Below are 23299 nucleotides of genomic sequence, written 5' to 3' on the forward strand. Positions count from 1 at the left end.
TTTTTCTTGAAGCCTCACAGAGGGAAGAAGCACAAATCCTAAGTGCACAGCTCTCAAGAGAAGCCTGGCAGAAGCCCCCTCGTGCCCCCATCCAAACAGGACTTCCCCCAGAGGGGACTACTCTTCTAACTTTTAACACCAACTTCATGAGATTTTTTTTTAAAGTCAACTCTACTCCCAACATGGGGTTCAAACTTACGACCCTAAGATCAAGATCTGTGAGCTCTATTGACCGAGCCAGACAGGCTCCCCTCTTCCTGTGATTTTTTAAATTTATTTTTGAGAGAGAGAGCGAGTGTGAGCAGGGGGAGTAGCAGAGACAGACAGGGAGACACCAAATCTGAAGCAGGCTCCAGGTTCTGAGCTGTTGGCACAGATCCTGACGTGGGGCTCAAACTCATGGACTGTGATATCATGACCTGAGCTGAAGTCAGACGCTTAACCGACTGAGCCACCCAGGCACCCCATCATGAGATTTTTTTTAAGTTTTTTTTTTTTTTTTTTTAATGTTTAGGAAAGGTTATCACAGTGCAGTGCTAAACTGCACCCCTGCCCCAAATTTCCCAGGACTCTGCTCTCCCAGGGCTGTGAGCAGCACATATGTGGATGCTTCTGGCATCTGTGCAGTATGGGCTGCAGAGAAATGAGAAGCATGGGATGTGGTCTCCCCCCAGTTGAGGCTCTGAACAGTGTCTAGTGAACCTCTCCCGTTAAGATGCCACCTCAGTGGACCCAGAACCTTCAGAGGTCAGCAAGCCTGCCTCCTGGAAGGAACTCCAGGCCTTGGAATGATGGAACCAAACCATGCGGAGGAAAAGGACTCCAGGACTTCCTACAGACAAGCTGTCCCTATATCCTCCCTACAACTGGCCAAAGTCCCACACTGGACTAGGACTACACTGCACAGACCCTCAATCTTGCTTATAATTACTCTTAACCTTTAGTACTACTTTGGCAAAGGAGTTCTGGACCATTTACTCAATACTCATTTACTGGGCACCTGTTCTATGTCAGGCCGGATGCATAGAAGTACCTGGAGTTTCAAGATCTAAGGGAGATGAACACCCAGGGTGCCAGAGAAACAGGAGGAGGGGTCCCGACCTGACTGGGGTGGGCAGTGGGACCAGGTCACAAAGGTGTCACAGGGGAACCTTGCAGGATAAAAGGAAGTCAACTAGGTAGAAGGGGCTTCCAACATGGCAGTGCATATGCAAAAGTCAGGAGGGGAAACACATTTTAGGAAATGCAAGGAGAGAGATTTAGCAGGAGTGTCTGGGGCATAACTGGTATCCTAGAGATATCTCAGGGAGAAGATTTGGTGCTTCAAAAATCCAAGCAGCTGTCACACATGATATGGCGTGAGGCTGTAGGAAGGTCAGCAGCAATGGAATCAATCGCATGCGGGTTGGAACCCCAGCTTAACCACTTAGTAGCTGCGTGAACTTAGCAATCACTCACCCTTTTCCTTACCTACAAAAGGGGGAGGGGGATTTTCTATGCTTTTCAAGGTTTTAAGCACTGAGTATGTCTGAAACTAACGGGCACCTAGCAGGGTCCAATCAATGGTACTTATGACTACTGTCTTTAGGCTGGTCTGTTTAGACCCCAAGGGTTCAAATGGGTGAAGGACAAAAGAAACAGATTTCTCTTTAACAGAAGGAAGAGCTTTTGAATAGTCAAGGCTGCACAAATATGAGAGGGACTGCATCAGGAGAGAGGGAGTTCCCTGTCACTAGAGGTGATCAAGCAGAGAAGGCGGATAAGACCTTTGGTGAGAAGGTCGCAGAGGGCAGACCAGCCCTGGAGGAGGTGGGATGGGTGTACCCTGAGCACCCATGACCAAGACTCTATTATGACTTGTTTCAATAGTGCCAAGGTTAAGTCTCTGTACATGTAAGTCCACTCAAAGCAAGCACTGTTCAAAATGAGATTCCTTATACACAGACTTCTCACGGGAAAGAATTCTAAACGGGTACCTCAGTCTTGAAAAAAACTAGAATGACCCCATCACTGAAACAGGGGATAAAAGAATACGAATGGACCAAAAGCAATACATAAAAGCTCAAAGTATAGATAGCAGAGTCTGTTTTATATTGAGCTATTTCCACCTAAAATTAAGCTACCAGTCTCTTTCCATTCTCCCTCTGGATAGTTCCATGAGGCCCCAAACAGACTGGAAAACAGGATGGAATAAATCTACTCTACAGGGCCATGAATCAAGTTGCATAAACTTTACAAAAATACTGTGCTAATATTTGCCCTCGGGGCACAGACACGCCCATTTGGGTGTAAGTCCATGGTATTTCTATGTTGGGTTCCAGCCCCCACCCCTTTACAGCCAAAAGCAGCAGAAGCCTTCAGAAAAGAAAACAGCTAAAGTCACTTTGAAAGGTTTGAGATGTGCTAATCGCAACTCATCCCAGCCAAGAAGCTGGGATCTCACAACAGGACCATCCTGCCAGCTTTGTTCCTGCCAAGGAGTCTGAAGCCAGTGGCAGCCTGGCCAGAGAAACCCAATCCTCACCACCAGCAGCCCTCGCCATGATTTTATCTCAAGGAAACACAGAAAAATATCCTCCAACCCTGAAACCCTGACCCCCCGCTGAAAGCATCACCCTATTTGTCACTAATCAGCCAAGGAACCTGGGAAGCCACTGCTCTATTTTTTTCTTTACTTTTCACTGGTTTTCTTTCATCGATTTCCTAGTTTAGAGCCTTTGGAAGGCTCCTTCCAGCTTTAAAATCCCCTTCCTGGGGCACCTGGGTGGCTCAGTTGGTTGAGCGTCCTACTTTGGCTCAGGTCATGATCTCACAGTTTGTGGGTTCGAGCCCTGCATCAGGCTCTGTGTTGACTGCTTGCTCAGATCCTGGAGCCTGCTTCAGATTCTGTGTCTCCTTCTCTTTCTGCCCCTCCCCCACTCACACTCTCACTCTGTTTCTCAAAAATAAATAAATGTAAAAAAAAAAAAAAAAAATTTAAAACCCCCTGCCTGTAAGGTTTTAACCCGGGGGGCCATCTCTGGGTATATTAGGTATAGCAACCCAGCCTCTCTAGAAAACAAGATAAAATGTATTCTCATGTATGCTAGTCAGACTTCCAGGACTTTCTGACTTGGTGAGATGGAGTCAGAAGATTTATGAGAGGGAACTGCACTGACTCTAAAAAGACTTAGAAAGGCATGCCAAAATGCTAGTCAGCAAATAATGTATCTTGTTGCTGCCATTGTTACATTTGCTTGTAGTGAGGTCTTCCACATGCTAGGAGCCGGGAATACAGAAATACAATCCATTCTCAGCTTTTAAGGAGTGCAGGGGAAGAGTAACACCACTGCCTGGGGGCTCCTGGTGGCTGGGCCCATTGGAAGCCTGAAGGAACGTCAGATCTGAGTTCCAGTCTCTGCCCTACCACTCCCAACACGACAGGACATTGGTCAAATGAACTCTGTAAGTCTGGTTTCTGCACAAGTAAATACTTCTGAGGAGCAGGGCCCTCCTGCCCGGCTCACAGCAAACACTCACCAGCAGCTGCTAGGAGCTCTGATGCGCCCATTCTCCCACCTTACTCCTAGTCCCTGGGCCACTGCCACCCCCGGGCTTCCTGTCCTGGGGAACAGCCAAGGGTCCTCAGGGGCTTCAGAGGTTTCTAAATACTCTTGCACCCATTGCTTCTGACTCCATTCACTCTGACTGAGGCTGGCAGGCAGCATTCCTGTTCCAATTTACAGGCTGGTAGATTAGACTCCAAGAGCCATGCTGGAGTCACACAGTTGGCCTCCAAATGGGGCGATGACCCCCAGCTCAGTGCGGGGCATCACATACCTCCTGCCCTCTGAGTCCACTGGCCCACATGACTGGGAAGGAAGATGAATTACAGGTGATTCACTGGAGGGAAAAAGGCCCCACTTAATCACTACTGTCTCTGTAATTTCCTGACTAAAGGTATGTTCTTACCTTTTGAGATAATCTTTGTAAACACTCCCCACAGCTCACATGTTGGTAGATTTCCTCTTAAGGAGGAAATGGTCCAGAAAACCTACCCCCGCCACACACACACCATTTAATTCTGCAATATCAGAAACCTGAGTAATGACTTGGGTATTTATTACCGTATTCCCTCCATTCTAAGATGACACAATTGAATTAACAGGTGTTTCGAAAAAAATGTAAAGAAAAATTTAAAGTACCCTCGGACGGCCCAGGTCGTGCCGATTAGAGGAAAGTTAAAATGTGGCACACATCTCTCAGAGTTGAGGACGCGTAGTAAATGACTTCCTCTCGTTTTTGGCAAAAGGTGTGGGCTGGAGTGCATGCGCATGACATCTGAAGGCACCTCCAGGTCTACAGGCAGTCACCCCGGGTTAATTATTAGCAGTGGGAGAACAGGAGTACATCACCTCATTTCTTGACCCTCAGTTTGGCCTGGGGCTTCTCTGACCCTGTGACCACTGGCTCTCCTTCCAGGGGGATCCTGAGAGTGGCACACCAGCCCCAGAGCTGGCCAGTCCCCCCCTCCACTGCACCTGCCTTCTGGAATCCCAGGAGTTGGAGGACTCATGATGGAGGCCCAGGTTCACTGCAGCCCTCAGAAGGCTGGGCTTCTCTAGTTGAGCTCAACTAGATCTTTTGTCCCTCACCCTGGTGGGGGGGGGGGGGGGTACTCTAAGCCAAGGATCTCCTGGGACAGCCATGGGGTGGGGCACCTGAGGTGTGGCAGGGGATAGCCACACGGCATCTAAACCTTGTTGTTCTTGCAGTGAGCTGTGGGAGGTACACGGGCAGTGCAGAATCTAACTCCACGGCTGCGAGAGACACATTGGCTCCAATCACCCGAAGGTAGCTAGCCCTGGAGGGGAAGGAGAGGGCAGGAAGGCAGAGGAGTGGCCACGCACGGTGCGCTCTGATCCACGCACATCAGATACAACGTGCCGACCGGCAGTGTCGTCTTGATTGGGAGCATTTATTTTTTTTCCAAGTTGTACTCATTCCTCCTATCCCACCGTGAGACATTTGTCCACGTAACTCAAACAATTCACCGGCAGTTTTTGTTGTTATAGTTTACAACATTTCACCTGGTGAAATCATACCGTGTGGCCGGGTGTCCGGATGATTTCTAGTGGGTAGGGGCTCCAACTTCCGAAAGAACCCATTGTGAACGTGAAAAGGGAAGAAGGAGCAAGGGACCAAGGGCTTTCACAAGCGTCAGGGAAACGGGGGCCCAGGGGAGCCTTGCTTTAGGGCCAAAGCACCAGAGGTGTGTGGCCACAAGGGGACCGGAAGTGGCTAGGATCCCCACCCCACGCCTCCTGGAGGAAAACGGCCAAACAGATGAGCAGGTAATTGATGAGAATTTGGGCAAAATCACCAGATTTTCTCTTTTCGGTCCTTTCTACCAGACAATCTTGTTTTTATTTTTATTTAAAAAAAAAATTTTTTTTTAACGTTTATTTATTTTTGAGACCGAGAGAGACAGAGCATGAATGGGGGAGGGGCAGAGAGAGAGGGAGACACAGAATCGGGAGCAGGCTCCAGGCTCTGAGCCGTCAGCCCAGAGCCCGACCCGGGGCTCGAACTCACGGACCGCGAGATCGTGACCTGAGCCAAAGTCGGCCGCTTAACCGACTGAGCCACCCAGGCGCCCCTACCAGACAATCTTTTTATACTTGGGAAGGATAGAATTAAAGGGGACGGGATGCATCTCCTATGACCTGCACTCCACACCTGTCACCTCATTTGACTTTGACGTCAAAAGAGATCGAGGCTAAAGGCAGCAAGGATGGTGCGTGAGTGACCCGGGGAGAAGGGAAATCAAACCCAGTGGCTCCTGGCAGTCATGCTCTTCCCAAATCTCACACTGTTTCTCTAGGTCTTTCTTGTGGTAGAACAAATAGAACATAAAACTTGCCATTTTAAAGCATACAGTTCAGTGGCGTTAGATTCACAATGTTGTGCAACCATCACCCCTCTTTCCAAAACTTTTTTGTCACTCCAAACAAACTCTGTACCCATTAAGCAATAACTCGTTATTCCTTTCCTCCCCCCCCAATCTTTGGCAACCTCGACTTTGTCTCTGTGAATTCACCTATCCTAGGTATTTCATATAAGTGGAATCAGACAACATTTGTCCTTTTGTGTCTGGCTTATTCACTTAGCATAATGGCTTCAAGGGTCATCCATATCGTACTGTGTCAGAATGCCATTCTTTTTTTACTATTAAAATTTTTTTTTAAGGTTTATTCATTTTTCAGAGACAGAGAGAGACAGAGCGTGAGTAGGGAAGGGGCAGAGGGAGAGAGGGAGACACAGAATCGGAAGCAGGCTGCAGGCTCTGAGCTGTCAGCACAGAGCCCGATGTGGGGCTCGAACTCATGAACCACGAGACCATGACCTAAGCTGAAGTCGGACTCTTAACCCACTGAGTCACCCAGGAGCCCCAGAATGCCATTCCTTTTTAAGGCTGAATAACATGCCGTCGCACAGAGACACCACATTTTGTCCATCTATTTGTCTGTTGGATGCTTGGGCTGTTTCCCATTTGGCTATTGTGAATAGTGCCACAATTAACATCTCTGTACAAGCATTTATTTGAGCCTGTTTTCAATTCTTTTGGGTATATACCTAGGAATGGAATTGCTGGGACATGGCAATTCTATGTTTAGCTTTTTGAGAATACGAGACTTTTCTACGGAGGCTGCACCATTTTACATTACCATCGACAATGGAAGGGGTTCCAATTTCTCTACCACTGCACCCATACTTTTTATCCTTTTTTGATTACAGCCATCTCAGCAGGTGTGAAGTGACAGCTCACTGCGGTTTTGATTCGCAATTCCCTGATGACTAACGATGTCGAGCATCTTTTCATGTGCTTATTAGCCGCTTGTAGATCTTCAGAGACATGTCTATTCAAGTCCTCTGCCCATATTTTTAATTGGGTTATCTTAATTTGGGTTGTTGAGTTATAGTTCTTCTTCCTGAATAAACCCTTACCAGACATAAGATTTGCAAGTATTTTCTCCTAATCTGTAGGTTGTCTTTTCTTTCTTGATAATGTCCTTTGATGTACAAAAGTTTTTAATTAATTTTGAGAGAGAGAGAGAGAGAGAGAGAGAGAGAACAAGCAGGGGAGGGCGGCGAGAGAGAGGCGCAGAGCCCCATGAGGGGTTTGGACTCACAAAAAGGGAGATAATGACCTGAGCTGAAACCAAGAGTCGGACGCTTAACCAACTGAGCCACCCAGGTGCCCCCAAAATTTTTAATTTTGATGAAATACAATTTATTTACTTTTCTTCGTGCTTTCTTATCATAACCAAGAGCCCGTTGTTAAACCCAAGGTCATGAAGATTTACTCTTCCCTCCACCCACACCCCTCCCCCCCCAGCCGTGAATTTTATGACTTTGGCTCTTATATTTAGGTCACTGATCCATTTTGAGTTAATTTTTGTATATGGTGTGAGTCAGGGGTTGCCCTGGCCTTTTTTTTTTTTTCTTAATTTATTTTGAAAGAGAGAGAGAAAGAGGTTCCATGCAAGCACAGGAGAAGAAGAGAGAGAGACAGGGGGAGAGAGAGAATCCCAAGCAGCCTCCATGCCGCACAGAGTGTGACCTGGGGCTCGATCCCACAAACTGTGAGATTGTGACCCCGAGCTAAAATCAAGAGCCAGATGCTTAACCAACTGGGCCACCCAGGCATCCCTGCCCTGGCTTTTCTGACCAGAGTCCCTCCCCACCATGATCCTCTGGCAGAGCTAGCTAGCACTGATGCACTAGACCATGAACTTCATGAAGCAGAACTAGGTCTCCTAAAAATCACCACTGTGGTGCAGGCAGCCTCATGCCTGGTACTCACTGGGTGCTCGAAAACTGCATGATGGACGGATGGATGACTGAAAACGGGTAAGGTATGGGGGGCCAGCTCCACCCCACTTGCTTACCACCATTGCAAGCACCCACAGCTGGCTGAGCAACTTGCTTGTAACAAATACATGACAGGCCAAACTTATTAAGAGCTAACTATCTATCAACAATTTCACTTACTCCAATCAGTAAACTGAAAATGACCCAAGATCTAACTAGTGCGCTTAACTGAGTCCCAGCCCCGGAAAGTTCATCATTTCCTCGCCAATCTCCTAGCTCAAGTCCCTCATTACACACATGAGAAGACCCAAGAGCCACCCAAGGCCGTGACTTCCCAAAGCCTGGGTTTCAACTCTCAGAGTTTTCCCCCACCGAACACAGGCCTCAGTGATCACCCACTATGTAGATAAGCAACCAAAAGGTAGGAGGCGAGTCTGAATTACTTCAAATGGCAGGAACGGCCCCTGTGAACGGGGCCTCCCAATGAAAAAATGAACCCCGAGGCCCAAATGTCCTGATGCTCTGAGGACCATCTCCTGCCCTCCTCGCACAGCACCTCACTGCTCTCACTCCGCCCCCCCCCCCCCACCCGTTCCCAGGTTATGCCAAGCCCGTTCCCGCTGCTGAGGGTTTGCTCCCTCAGACATCCTCCACCCAGCTCTCCCCACGCGTCTGCTCAAATGTTACCTATCAGCGAGGTCTTCCTGTCACTCTTTATCTCCCTTACTCTGTATTTCTCCCTACCATTTATTACCGTCGGACTTAATACATATTAGTTGTCTCTTCCCAATTCCCACATCCCTGACTCCTGGTGGAACGGTAGTTCCTTAAAAGGCAGGGACGTTTACACCTCCCCACATGAGGCACTCAATAGGTACTCAATAGATATCCGTGGAATGCACGAGGAGAGGGGAAGACGGGGAACACCATTCTCAGCGTTTACCACACCGCCAAGCATTACAGAGGGAAAGCGCAAACTCACGGTTAGCATGACTGGACCCTGCAGCCACAGAAGCCCGCAAGTTTACTTCTGGACCCACAGGCTGTCCCTGCTTACTGGGGCAGGCAGGGCTGGGACGCTGTGTGTGATCAAACACTCCCACACATCCCAGTCAAGCCAGAGATGCTGGCAGCTGTTCCTCTGCTGACCTGGCCACGGAAAATGGAGTCTTTCCCCACAGGCGCTTAATAAATGCTTGTGAACTGCACGCAGGAACGAATGAACAAACAACTAATGTACACAGGGCTTACACCTGCACTTTCAGAAGGCTGTGTCAGCGATAAGAACAGATCATCCCAACGATGCTGGGAGGCGGTCTAATTCCTTTTCTAGGAACCCACTGTCAAGATACAACCAGGCACGAAACAAAGTCATTTGCAGAGATTGTCCTCCGAGCAATACTTCACACTGAGAATTGCAACCAAAAAAACCTAATTTCCAACTGTAGAGGGCCCGGTTAAATAAATCACTAAATCAGAATAGTAAGTAAAAAAGGCTGGTTATGAAACTGTATCTACAGTGAACACCACTATTTAAGGTAATTAATTATAAAGGAACTCAAGACCACAAATACAATTGGTAGTTTCTTCCTATCCTTTCAACCTTTCTGTATTTCCTAAATTATAATGAGCAATAATGAATTTGAAGAAAATCAAACTGAAAAAAGTTAAAAAAAAAAAAAAGTGCTGTCACCTCATATTTTATTGGCCCCCAGGGTGTGTAACTACTTAAACCTCTGGCCACCTCCTCTCCAGTTTCCGCGTTCACCTCACCCTGCTTCTTCCTCTTCCTCTGGCCACAACCCCACTGCGGCCGGGGAGGGGGGGCACCCAGCACTTGGGCCTTGGGAGCCACACCTGCAACCACTGCCCCCCATCCCGCTCCAGGGCTGAGCTGCCCCACCCAACATCCTCCAGGCCCACAGACCCCAGGCTTGCTCCTTCACTTCCCATCTCTGCGGCTCCGAGCAAGTTACTGAACCTCTCTCACTGAGATGCCATTTCCAAATCAGGAAACTGAGGCTGACCTCAACTCATGGGAGCCTCCGAAGGCCCAGGGAACTAATGGACCCCCACCTTACAGGGCACAGGGAGCTGCGTGCTGTAGCCCTGCCTTGTGTTGAGTCTCAATCTGTTGCCTCTACTCAGGCTCATGAAGCTGCAATTCTTTATCCTCTACCTGCCTAAGTCTGGGCACCTGTGCTCTCCTGAAGGAAAAACAAGCAGGTGTGCTCTTGGCTCTCAGATCAACACAACGGTTGCTTGGCTGAAATTCCTATCCCCTGGTCGAATCTTCCGCTCCTTTAGAGATACACAGTCCCACTCTCCCTGAGAGCTGGTGCCCAAATCCCCAGCAGCTGCCCTCCGGAGGCCACACGCTGTCTTCAAAAGACATTCCCGGCATTTTACTTAAGATCCTGATGCCTCCTTAAACCATCTTCCCTCCTCCACACCAACAATCTCCCACCACCCCAGCTCAGTGCTTGCTTCTCCTGCTCTTTCAGTCACAGGGATTTACATGTTTTTGTTTTTCCTTCGTGAACATTCTGCATTCATCCCTAATGCCCGAGGCATCTCATGAGCCCCACCTGCGGCCAGGCTCTAAGGCCGGTGCTGGGGCTCAGGTGAGTAAGAGGCTGTCTCGGGTTCGTGCTCTCTGGAACTCATCAGCTGCTCAGAGAGAGAAATGCATGAATAATCAAATAATCGCCTTCCAGCGTGGTTCGTGCTAGAAGACAGCTGTGTGCCACTGGCTGCTGGGTGGGGCCTTGTCTAGGCTGTGACCACAGCCCAGCCTGGGACGAAAAATGCTTCTAAGGGGATTCTTGCGGCAAAGCCAGACCTTGAAGGGTGAAGTATCAAACAACAAAATCAAATCACTCAATACTTATCTCAAAGCCCTCAGGGTCCCCTACTGCCCCTCCTCCATCATCACCCTCAGCTGACTCCAATCTGGCTGCCATGCTGCAGACACCTGGGTGCACCTGCCACTCCGAGGTATCCCCCACGGAGCTGAGTAGAAAGGGGTGCCACTGTGCTTCTTTTGCTTTTTCTGTACGCTCTTCTCCACGAGCGTCTTCCCTACCGCGGTCATGCTCCGCACCAATGCCTCAAGGTGTGGCTTCTAGACGAGAGGCATCAGCATCACCTGGGTGCTTGTTAGAAATGCAGAATCTCTCAGGCCCTGCCTCAGACCTCTGGGGTCCGCATCTTATGCATGTTAAAGTCTGAGGCACACTGCTCCCCACTCCAATCCAGCTTCCCCCAGGTCTTCAGCTTCCCCCTTTTCACTGTTGCCAGCTGCCATCTTTGGGTGCCTTCAACATGCCCAGCCTCCAGAGCGTCCGCCTCCTCGCCTCCACGGACCTTCACATCCACCCCAGCGTGGCACTGCCTCAGCCTCACCCTGCCCATCACAGCTCCCTCCAGCTGAGACCTCTGGCTCCACCTGTGGACAAATGTCACCATGGTCCTTCTGTCAAGCTTACTGAGAGGGACAGATGGCAGGCAGCAACTGACAACCAGCAGCTCCTAAGTAATTAAGTGCTGCTGGGAGAAGCACTTGTCATCACGGAATCTTCCCTAGTCCTTGTGAGTCGGAGATATTTGTCATTCCCCGTGCAGAGATAAGAACATTGAGACATCAGGAGCTCAAGTAGGGTCACACAGTTAGTGGGAGTGGGGCACAGAGGCGACCCCAAGCTTACTACCTGTACTGAGAGATAACGAGTCTCGCAGAGAAAACTGGGGAAGGGGGCTTGCAGCCAAGGCAGCCCATCTGCACTGGGCTGGGACCTAAAAAGGGGGGAAAGTAGGAGAATAAGTGGGAGAGGAAGGCACAGGCCGGGTCACATAACTCTTCACTGACAGACTACAGAGCTTAGAGTTACCAGGGGACAGGAAGGTAACATTTTGGAGCAGGCTGGTCAAAAATGGCCACGTCGTTCCCTGACTTCTGTCTCGCAGACCCCCACAAACCTGATTCTTTGCCTCGTGAGACTTGCTTCCCCAACCCTTCGGGTGTGGTGAACAGTCAGATTCTCCCCGGTACTCGGTCTGTACCTCCCTGCCTGCTTGCACTCAGCCCTCCTCTGGAGTTGAAAGCACCTTCCCCAGAAGGGCTTGGAGGCAGGGGCTCCCCTTCCAACCCCGGTGTGCACAGAGCACATCAAACCATCAGGTTCCACGATCAGCAACTCTTAGAGGAAGACCTGAGACTCCTCCCCTCTGCCAACATTCTGAGGGTGCAGCTGAATAAGAGACAGTCTCTGCCTTTGCAGAAGCTCATAAGCAGGAGCCTTGACCCTGAGCATGTACCTCTTTAAGGCGAAAACATTTTTGTGACGCCTGCACGTTCACACACCTGGACCTATTTGGTAATTCCTAAAAACTGAAGCCTTTCTTAGTCTTTGAAAATGTCTTTACGTGGCAAGTAATCACAGCAACAGTGAATCAGTCGTTATGACTGAAAAAAGATTAACTAATTAAAAAAAACCCATTAAAACTGTAACACAATGTTTAAAAATTCTTGCATTATAGGTTGAAAATATGTTGGTAGAACTTTATTTGTGAAACACAGATCTATTCCAGAGTCTTCTCCATGTACGGTCTGTGGGTCAGTCTCAACACGACCCGGGAGCTTGTAACAAATGGAGACTGTAGGGCTCACCTTGGGCATCCTAGAAGCAGAATCTACATCTTACTAAAGCTTGGGAAGCCCTGGCTTAGAGCATATGGTGTGCGGGGCTGGGGCTTGGACACAGGGGAAAGCAAGGCCAGACGGAACCCACGCAGAATGGGGTGACCTTAAGTGCTTTCGCAGAGAACGTTTTCTGGCAGCAGTATGAAGGAGGTAGAGGTGTGAGGGGCCTACCAGGGAGAGGGGGAGGAAGCAAAAGTAGAGGCAAAGGGGAGAAGCACAGGGACTAACCCACTTTTAGCAGGGGTGGAGAGGGAGGGCAGGTTGGAGGAGGTACTTCTGAGGTGTGACGGGCAGAATCTGTCCAGTGCAGGTGTTGGGGGGTGAAGGATGACTCTGGGGTTTCTAAGCTGGAAGATGCATCACTTACAGCAAGGGCAGTTTTAAGGAAGAAGGTGCAGAGGAGGGGCCTGGGGACACTCAAAGAAGAGGTGTTCAGATGTGATCTACATAGGAACAAAACCGCCCCGACCAGGGCTGGAGACACAGACCCGTGAGCTCCTGATGATGGGATCAGGTGAGTCTACCCAGGAAAGCCTGCAGAATGATTAAGAACAGAGGATAAAGGAAACAGAGGATGAGCCACTGAAGGGAAAGGGGGGTGGGAGCACATCACAGAAGCCCAGGTAACAAGGAGGGGCAATGAGCCAGCTGCACGGAGACCCAGTGGGCTGAGACATGAAAACCAGCCCCTGGTCTTGACAGCAGAGCATCATGGTGAGGGGATGCTGGAGTACATAAAGCCGAGACTGCTATCCAAAGCTTAACCCGCCTCAGGGTGCAAGGCCCAATCAATCAAAATTATGTCTTTTTCATAGCAGCATTGTCTGCAATGGTCAAAAGGTGGAAGCAATTAACCGTCCACTGACAGATGAATGACCAAATGTGGTATATGCATTCAACAGAATATTATTCATCCCTAAAGAGGAAAAAATTCTAACACATGCTACGACACAGATGAACCTTGGGGACATTATGCTAAGGGAGAGAAACCAGTCACAAGATGACAGATACTATAGGATTCCACGCATGTTGGGGAACTAGTCATCTAATACCCAGAGACCGAAAGTAGAAGGGTGGTTGCTGGGGGCTGAGAAGTTAGCATTTAATGGCTATGGGGTTTCAGCTTTCCAAGATGATGACGTCTGTGGTGTGCGGGGGTCGTGGTAGCCCAGCAATGTGACTCCACCTAATGCCAATGAGCCGTAGACTTCTGTGCATTTTACCGCAATTTAGAACAATTATGTCTTTCATCATCAGCATGGAAGGTCGGAACTCCCAGAACGGAAGAGTATGTCTGTGTTGAGAAGTGAGGGCAAATCTTTTTCAGCTGCCACAGACGACTCCTCCAGCAGGCCTGGCAGTGGAAGAGAAGAGAGTAACTGAGTGCTGACCTAAAGGTGAGGCAGGGCTCCAGGAAGGCTTTCTTCCCCCGGGGGGTGGGACGACAGCCTTCAGCTGGAAGTGGAGAGGCAAGCCTGAGCCAAAGCAAAGGACACTCATTTTCTCAGACTGGAGGACAGGAAGGAAGAGAGGAGCCAGAAAGGTGAAGGAGAGGGTGGTAAAGGTGAGGGGGTTCCCACCAGATGGAACTTGAGCATCTCAGGACCACAGGCCTGAGGTCAAGACTCACACCCTCTGGAGAGGCAAGGTGAGGACGACAGGTAGGAGACCTGGAGGGAGTGGGATGGTGAGGGGGGCTGGTGTGGGAGTAACATGGGAGCAGGACTGGAGGGCAGGGGCGGTAGGGGAGGGTGGGGGGAGACAAGCGGGCTGCAGAGCCCAGAGCACCTGTCTGAAACTATCATTGAGTCTGAGGTAGCGGTCCCCAAAGGAGGGTTCCTGGTCTCTGGAGCAGCAGCAGCACCTGGGAGCTTGTTAGAAATGCAAGTTTGCAGGCTGTACCTGAGTCTGATTCAGACTCACTGAACCAGAAGCTCTGGGAGCGTGGCCTAGCAGCCCAGGTCTTAACAGGTGACTCTGATGTGATAAAATGTGAGAAACACTATACTATAAAAATTCAGTGGAAGATGCATGTCGCTTTTGATATGTAAGTGAAAAAAAAATCAGCCTAGCAACTTCCACATAAAAGAGCCAGAAATGCATAACTGCTTCATGCCAATGCAACTTATGTCTATCGTTAACAAAACTTCTGTTAACAAAACCATAGAAATATGCAGTCCATCTCATAAACATCCTTAGATGAGATCTAGAAAACACGCCTAAGATCTGGGGTTGGAAATGTTGGCACCAGTCCTGCTCTCCAACTGACTACCTGTGTGCCATGTAGCATGCCGTATCCCTTTCAGGGCCTGTTTTCCCATCCATAAAAAGAGGGAGCTAGAAACAGTTCTTTCGTGGTCTCTTCCGGATCTGACATTGTGTGATTCTGTCCTATAAACAGTGACCTCCGACTAAGTGCTCTTGCCTCGTCAGAGAAAGAATGGCTTTAACAGGTAAAGCATCATATCACAGTTAACCAGAAAACCTTTCCAAAATTCAGTTAAGTGCTAATATCTTGCATTCTAAGAACTAGAACACTCCCTCACTCACTGCCTTTGCCATTAAAGCCACCAATGCCTATAAGTCATAAAAATACCGTACTGCACTGGCCTGTGTTCATGAAGTCCACGTGATTGGGATGCCCCAGAAAATATCCCCAATACTTCACATTTTTATCTTACAAGACTTTTTAATCCAGGAAGTCAGGGTTTGTATTTTTTGCTCGGCAGAAAATGAGTTAAAGAACTGTACTATACAGATCCCAGGGCCTGCCCCTTCTGACCCAAGTATCTAGGGACACAGTATTACATGTCTAGGCTTCCTGATAAATGGCCCCGTATTGACCTTGTTACCGGAATCCCTAGACACTGGTTTCCTGCCTGGTTTCTCTGCATCCAAGTCCCTGTCTACACCTACTGGTCATCTAATGCTCATCCTCCTGTGCCTGGGTCCCCAGTGCCACCTGCTTCCCTGCCTCTGCCAAAGGCCATAACTTGGTTCTGATCTCAGGACTGGGTCTGGGAGAGGGACGTGGGTGTTTGTGCAGAAGGACGGTGGAAGTGTGGGTGCCAGGGGGAAAAAAGATAAGGTCTAGGGAGATTCTGGTCTCCCGCCCCACCTCACTTACACACCCTGGCTCTTAAATTCCATTAGAATTTATCAGTGGGAAACACAGCTGGTTTGTTTGTCCTCCTTGTGCATCTATCACAGACTCCGTCCCTGGGTATGTAAATGACATTCCAGGCTCTCCGTAGTCCCCATGGCAGGAAGGTGCAGAAGAGGGGAGGGCCAAAACAAAACTGGTATAGCAGGAGCAAAGTTGGGGAGGGGCAAAGGAGGTATGACCACCACAGGTACTGGAGCCAGGAACATGGGCTAGGCAGGCAATGTCAAGATTAGTTCTGTCTTTATGTAAGCAGAGGATTCCTAGTGCTAGACGGTTTTCCAGGCTGATCTTCAACCTCAAAGTCACACTTGGGTAGGGTGACCACACCCCCTGATTTGCCTAGGGCAGTCCCAGTTGAAGCTAGTTCATGAGATGCAATTATTAATAGCCTCACTCTTATTCTCAAAATGTTCTGGTTTAGATGATGAATTCTCATTGTTTTACTCGTGGGCCCCTAAGCCTGCAAAGTTAGAGTCGCAGACACAGAAGGCTGTTGAGCACTAGGCGGCACCTCTGGGCTGAGTCTCACCCCTCCTTAAATGCTCCATTCTTCTCTCCAGCACCCCGATGTCTGCTTGTACACCTTCGGGGATAGCAGGCTCGCTAAACCCTGATGAAGCCTCTCTTTTTGGGGGAAAGCTGTGTTATAAAAATAGCAAGATCAAGCCTGTAGAATGCTCTTTCTGTCTTATGTGCTCCTCTTTCAATAAATATTTAGTGAGTGCATTTGATGTTCCAGGGCTACTGGGGACACAAGGGTGAGTTAAAATAGACCCAAATTGAAGGGCATTCTATAAAATAATGGGCCTGTACTTTCCAAAAATGTCAAGGTCATAAAGGGCAAAGAAAGGCTGAGTAACAGTCCCAGTTTAAAGTAGATTAAAAAGGATGACCTTGTGAAATGCATGCTCTGGGGGTTTCTTTGCTACAAAAGACACTATCAAGACAAGTGGCAAAAACCTGAGCAAGATCTATAGATTACAGTATTGTTTCAATAATGATTTCTCCATTCTAGAAATTGTGCTGTAGTTATATAGAAGAATGCTATTATTTTTAGGAAATACACTGAAGTATTTTGGGGGAAAGGAAGACTCTATAAATGACCCTCAAGTGATTGAAGAAAAAAAACATATATACATGGAGAACAGAATAAAATAACTGTGATAAAATGGTAACATTTGGGGAATCTGGGTGAAGGGTATAGGAGACTTCTTTGTTCTATTCTGAGAATTTTGCTTTATGTCTGAATGAGGTCAAAATAAGAAGTTAAAAGAAAAAAACAAGTCTAAGAGACAGGTGTTTTTTTTTTTCTCTTTTTGAAAAGAAAGCAATGGACCCTGACCTCAGTCAAGTCACCATGTGGCTGGGGAGACAGGTACTAATACAAATAATTACACTAATTAACTGCAAGATTGCAACTGTGTAAAAGGAGAGAGATCCGGGGGCATGAGCCGTTTAACAGCAGGCAGTTTTACCCAAATCAGATGCAATCATGGGCTAACACCCAAGGCAGGAGTGAACTGGCGGGGAGGAGCACGGTTCTGGGCTCTCACAGACCCTGCGGCGGGTGAGGCAAGAGGGACCATTACCACCAGGGCCTGAGGGAGACACCAACATTCATCTCATCTTTTATTCCTTTTTAAAAAATGTTTATTTATTTATTTTCGAGAGAGAGAGGAGGGAGAGAGAGAGAGAGAGAGAGAGGAGAGAGACAGAATCCCAAGCAGGCTCTGCACTGTCAGCATGGAGCTCGACGCAGGGCTGGAACCCACGATCCGTGCAATCATAACCCGAGCTGAAATCAAGAATCGGATGCTTAACCGACTGAGCCACCCAGGCGCCCCTCGTCTTTTATTGTAAGAGCAATAGGAAGTGTTTTTGAAAGGCCCGGGTGACTGCAGAGAACGGGCTGGCAGGTGCGAAGGCACGAGAAGCCCGCTGCAGCAGTGGTGGTGACTGCAGCCTCCAGGTGGGGCATCGCAGATTTTTCCCTGTCCCCTGACACTTCAATTTTCTTTTTAAAAAAAAAAAAATTTTTTTTTAACATTTGTTTATTTTTGAGAGACAGAGAGAGATAGAGCACAAGCAGGGGAGGAGCAGAGAGAGAGGGAGACACAGAACCCAAAGCAGGCTCCAGGCTCCAAGCTGCCAGCACAGAGCCTGACACGGGCTCAAACTCACAAACTGCGGGATCATGACCTGAGCCGAAGTTGGCCACTCAACCAACTGAGCCACGCAGGCACCCCTGACACTTCAATCTTCTACAGCAACCATATATGTATTGATAACCAGACCAAGGGAGGGTGCTGGCGGGAGCAAGGCGGGCTCAGACTGTCACGTCCTCTCTGCAGGCCTGCCAGTGGTTAGGGTGAAGGGACGGTTGATGGAGATGGTCGCTGCTTCTCTCACAAGCACCCCAGGGCCTAGACTGAGGCTGACTCACCGCAAGGTGGGGGGGAAGGGGGTCAGGTCTTCATACCCCACTCCCAAAGTCAGCCCGGTGCCTCTCATCCTACAGCATCCAGCTGGCCATGGCCCCTTTCTGGTCCTCGATCCTGCCCCTTGGAATGTCCCTTGAGCTCTGAGAGCTAGGAGCTGTAGCCCTGCCCTAGGGGTTGGCCATTTCTCACCCACAGTGACTCTTGGCACTGAATACCCCAACAAAGCATTTGTCTGGAGGGTCAGGGGCCCGCCCACAGAGGGAAGGGACCCTGTTCTGTGTGCCAAATTCTGCCCTAGCGGGTTTTCATTTATTAGCTCCTTTAAAACAGTCCACTTAAAGGAAATAGGTTCCATTATCATCCACATTTTATAATTAACTGATTTGTCTAGGGACAGACTTGGGTTCACATCTTGGCTATCCTACTTAGGAGCAATGTATCCTTCACTGCATCTCTCTGAGCCTCAGTTTTTTTCACCCTACCAGTAAGGGGCTGGTAGGAATTAACACGATTCTGGGGCTAGGAGTTACTATTTATTCCCTTTTGAGGCACCAAGAGGCTCAGTACAGAAAATCCACTCCAAACTACACATTGCTTAAACATTTACTAAAAGCTTCTGTATCCTGACAATAAATCATGGGACCTGAATTTTCCAGGACTATCCCAATTTCAAATCCTCTGTCCTAACTTTCCACATAAAGCAACAAATGTCTCAAAAATTCCACTCTCTCAGTATCCAAACAACACCTCCTAGGCCTCCGCTTACACAAAGAAGCAGCACATTCTTTTTCAGACTACAGATCCTAGCCTTTGGTTCAGAAAATGTAGTCAGCGGAGCCCTGCTGGCCCTCTGATGGAAACGGGGTCATGGCAGCCAGTACTCCATCACGACCCAGACTCGGTTGTTTCCCGGCACATTGGGGTGAACTACAGCCAGAAGAAGCCGAACCATGATGAGGGCATCACCCACAGAGGGCCACAGACTGGTGAGACGAGCTCTCCCCCCACCTCCCTACCAAGATGCTGGTACCCAGGTGGGTACGAAGCACAGCCAGAGGGTTGCTCCAAGGTTTAAATGAATATTTAGAAACCACTCAGAACAGTGCCTGGCATCTGGTAAGTGCCATAACAGTGTTTAATAACTAAATGCAAAGGCATACCTGACAGAAGGCGCTCATGCCTCCAAGACAACCCACAAGCATCACTGCTATGTGGGGAGAACAAGAGGGGACACTTACCCCTGCGTTGAGTGAGGCTGGGCCTCCTCACAGACGTGGGGGGGCACCCTGACTACAGGAGGTAGGTCCTGTATTAGCCAAGGTCAGGAGGCTGGACCTGGGGAAGAGTCACCACTCCTGAAATACACAAGGTCTCTTTGTGCCTCTGAGCCTTTGCATCTGCTGTTCTGTCTGCCCCCCAAATACCATCTTTTTCTACCCTCAAGGCTGAATTCAAATGCCAACTACTCCTTATGGTGTTCCTTGATGCCCATCAGAATGAATGGCTGCTTCCACTGGTCTCCCTTGCATCTGGCTTTATCATCTTTTAAAGCAATTGTGAAACAGATAGGTAAGATACAGAGTATGTGTGCACAGGTGCGTGCACACGCACGCACGCGCGCGCACACACACACACACACACACACACACACATCATTGTCTTCCCAAATCCACCATACATCCTTCCAAGATAAGGGTTCAGCTTTCATCTCTGTAACCCTAGGGCCTGACACACAGCTCAGTAAGTGTCTAAATTTTCTGTGAAATCTGTGCTCTCAGCTGGTCTTCACCTGCAGGCAGAGAGTGGTTTCAGGTGCACACACAACCAGAAGCTACGTAGACCCAAGATCTGTGGGCCTTGGAACCCATGACCAGATCAGATTTTAGCCAGGGACCTACCAAAGCATTTGCTTTCATCCCCTCTTCAGGCGGATGAAAGGAGACACCTGTGATACCAGCGTAGTATAGACACTGACCGGGTCCTGGCCTGTCTGTAATAGAACTAGTAAGAGGAGCCCAAGCTTGGGAAGCAACACCAGCAGGCTGCCCTGCCTCCAGTCTGTCAAGGCCAGGGCAAGTGCAGAGTGCCTTAGGCATTCCAGCCCCTGCAACACACGTGGGAAAAGAAGAGAGATTGGCCCTGCTTTCCAGGAACCACTACCATCTGGTGGTAGGAAGTAGAGCTCTGGGGTTAGGGTCAAAGTCGGAGATCCCCTCCCCACCTACCACAAACCCTGAGGGGAGGGAGGGGGCCAAGTCTTACAGTTCCTTCCAAAACCCAAAGCTGAGCCCTGGGGGATGGGGGGTGGGGTATGTGCATTCTGGAAAATGGAATACCTGATGTGCCTGGACCCGTGGTCACCCTTCGTCCCTCTTGCTCCTGGCCCCAGACTACCTTTGCTAGCTCAGTTTCCTCAACTGCCAAGCATGGAACTGAACAACACTAAAATTAAACAATGTACGTGAAACCTCCCAGTTCACAGTCAATAATCAAGGGGTTGGTCCCAATCCCAAGACCAATTACCAGCTGGGAACCTCAACTTCTTTCGGGGGTAGGATTTGTCTCTGACCAGGTTCCTGACACTTAAATAAGGTTTAAAAGCTACCAGAATTCTTCTCTATGAAAAATGTGAAAGGTGGGCTCTGAAACTGGAGTGACCAAGCAGTGATGTATCCAAATTTGACTCTGTGTTAACTTAGGTTCTTGGTCCTTTCCCAACTGTCCCTGAAGACCTGCTTTCTCCCCGAAGGGAAGTTCCCCCAGGCATCCTGGGTTTGCTGGGGTCAACAGGCTTGCTCAGCATCCCCACCCAGCACTGCATCAGATATACAGAAGTGGCTTAATAAATGCTTGCTGAACGGAATGCCACTCCACTCGGAAATGCCTTTGGTAACTTGACCTTTTCACATTCCTTCGCTAATGTCTAATTTACATATAAGAGTCCGCTTTAGGAGATGGCAAACCACCAGAGACAATTTGGGATCAATAGGGTATTAGGCACGTTTTATTCTAAGCCAATTCTCTGCAAATTGGTATTCCATTAACTGTACGTGGGATTTATGGGAACTCACTATGAACCAGAATATTTAACTAGAACGACCTACTCTCTGTCAGATAATAGCTTACCATTGTTAATTTTCAACTAGTCAATCTCAGAAAGGTTTCCAGCTTCCAATCTACGTGTTGATTTAATCATCAATAAAGTCATCTATTTGAAAGTCTCCGTACAATAAAGGACAGCCTGGTGCAGAAGAAAAAGATCTGCCTTCGGAAGCAGAAGACCTGATATGCCACCCAGGCCACATACTGTGTCATCATCAGCTGCTCAATTTCCTTATTTGCAAAATGGGACTAACACTAGCCTCATGAGAGAGTTGTAAAAATTGAGTCCATGCGTGTGGATGCACTCTGTACAGTTCTAGGAGACTATACAAAGGTTAAGATGAAATTCTTGAACAACTCAAGGAGGCTAATGATAGAGTGCAGGGTGGTTCCGAAGGGGGAGAGGAGATATTTTGGTCCCCAGGGGACACTTGGTCGTGGCTGGAGCCATTTCTGGTTGGCACAATTGAGGGAGAAGGATTGCTACTGGAAGCTATTGGGTAAGGCCAAGGATGCTACTACACACGCTGCAATGCACTGGGCAGGCCCCACCACACAAAAATTATCCAACCTCAAATGTTAACAGTGGTGACGTTAAGAAACCTTGAGCTAAATAAATAATCGGGAAAGCTGGGTATGGAGCTTTTCAGAACAGAAATCCTTCTAAGCAGCCTGTACTTCTTCGTGTCTATCATCCCTTTAAACATTTGAAGACCCATCTTGCAACACAGCTCTTTTGTAAGTAAAGCTCAACTGCCAACTTCTGGAGTTTCTGAATGTATAAAACTGCTTTTAAACACGATGCTCTCCGATTACAATGCAGCTAAATTGTTTCTCCAAAGCCCTTGACTTCTGCAGTTCTCCAGGGCACAAAGACAGGGGTCTGTCACTCTGCCACTAGGCCCTGAAGATGCTCTCATAATTCTAATTTCCTGGTGAAATGGGAGCCACGAGGGTCTCTAAACGAATTAAATTCACATCACGCCAACTGCTCCCTTGCTTTGTGCCGGGCACGGTGCCAAACACCTCCACATAATTTATCCCACTTAATCCACCCAACAACCAGCTGTTTGCAGGGGAGGAAATTGAGGATCAGAGAGGTTAAACAACTTGCCCAAGGTCACCAGCTGGCCAGGGTGAGCCCCACATGAACGGAGGTCTCCAGTTTCCAAGTCACAAGCTCTTTCCACCAGCTCGGAAAACCCAGGTGTCAAGTTGTCTCAACTTCCCATGAATTTTTAAGGCAACCGCAACTTCTCAATAAGTTTAGGTTGCTGAAAATGGGAATTTCCGGGGGGCTGGGCGTTCTCACATACACTCCCCCACTGCAGCTGTCTCACCGCAGGTACCTGATAAATGATTCCATATCGCCCGCGAACGGGGAGGATTTATTGGCGCTGGAGTTCGTGCCAGGCCCAGGAAATGCCATTTTGAAAGCCGAGAGGCGGATTCGCCCTGAGAGCCGAGAAGGTCTGGCCGCCGCGCTTGGCTGGCCCCACGAGCGGGCTGTGCGCCCCCCGGGCGCCGGGACTGGGGTCGCCGCGGCGCTGGGCCCTCCGAGGTCGCCAGCCGCGTCCACCCCTGCCCAGGTCGGAGCGCACGCCCACGCCCCGCTGCCGCAGCCGCCGCGTCCCGGCCGCCCGCCCGGGACCGAGCCCCACCCCGCCCCGCTCGCTCCTTCCCGCCGCGGCGCCGCCAGGTGAGCGCGGCCCGGGCGCCCCCTCCCTGCCCCGACGTAGCGCGGGGACCCCGGGGCCGCAGCGTCCACCAGCCCGCCCGCGCGCTCGCCGCGCGCTCGGGGACGGGTGGGGGCGGGGCGGCGCCGAGCCAGCCCCCAGTCCCCGGGAGCCCCACGCCCTGCCCCGGCCCGCTGGGGTCGTGTCCGCCCGTACCTGCAGCATCCGGGGGCGCGGGGCGCCCAGGTAGGTCGCGCTTGCGGGCGGCGCGGAAGCTCGCTCGCGGCGCGACCTGGCCGCCGTCTGAGCATGCCCAGTGCCGCCCGCGGGCGGCTCCCGCCGGCCGGGCTGGCCGCGA

The 23299-nt window shown here is 49.6% G+C and overlaps 1 protein-coding gene across 4 annotated transcripts in view; it reads right to left on the minus strand.

Annotated features, from left to right (window-relative positions):
- PTPN3 (protein tyrosine phosphatase non-receptor type 3) overlaps nucleotides 1–23299 on the minus strand; it is a 148253-nt gene that overhangs the window by 89394 nt on the left and 35560 nt on the right. Inside the window, exon 1 of one of the 4 annotated variants that reach the window (XM_019454248.2) lies at nucleotides 23158–23290. The exons of 2 other annotated variants lie outside the window; for them this stretch is intronic. The gene's annotated coding sequence lies outside the window, so the exon portion shown is untranslated. Of the gene's footprint in view, nucleotides 1–22614; nucleotides 22633–23157; nucleotides 23291–23299 lie in introns of those variants that run through there. One more of the 4 variants, XM_053908170.1, reaches the window with a different exon arrangement.

The sequence above is a fragment of the Panthera pardus genome, unplaced genomic scaffold (genome assembly GCF_024362965.1).
Source record: "Panthera pardus isolate Hobbes unplaced genomic scaffold, ASM2436296v1 HiC_scaffold_20, whole genome shotgun sequence".
Taxonomy (NCBI): Eukaryota; Metazoa; Chordata; class Mammalia; order Carnivora; family Felidae; genus Panthera; species Panthera pardus.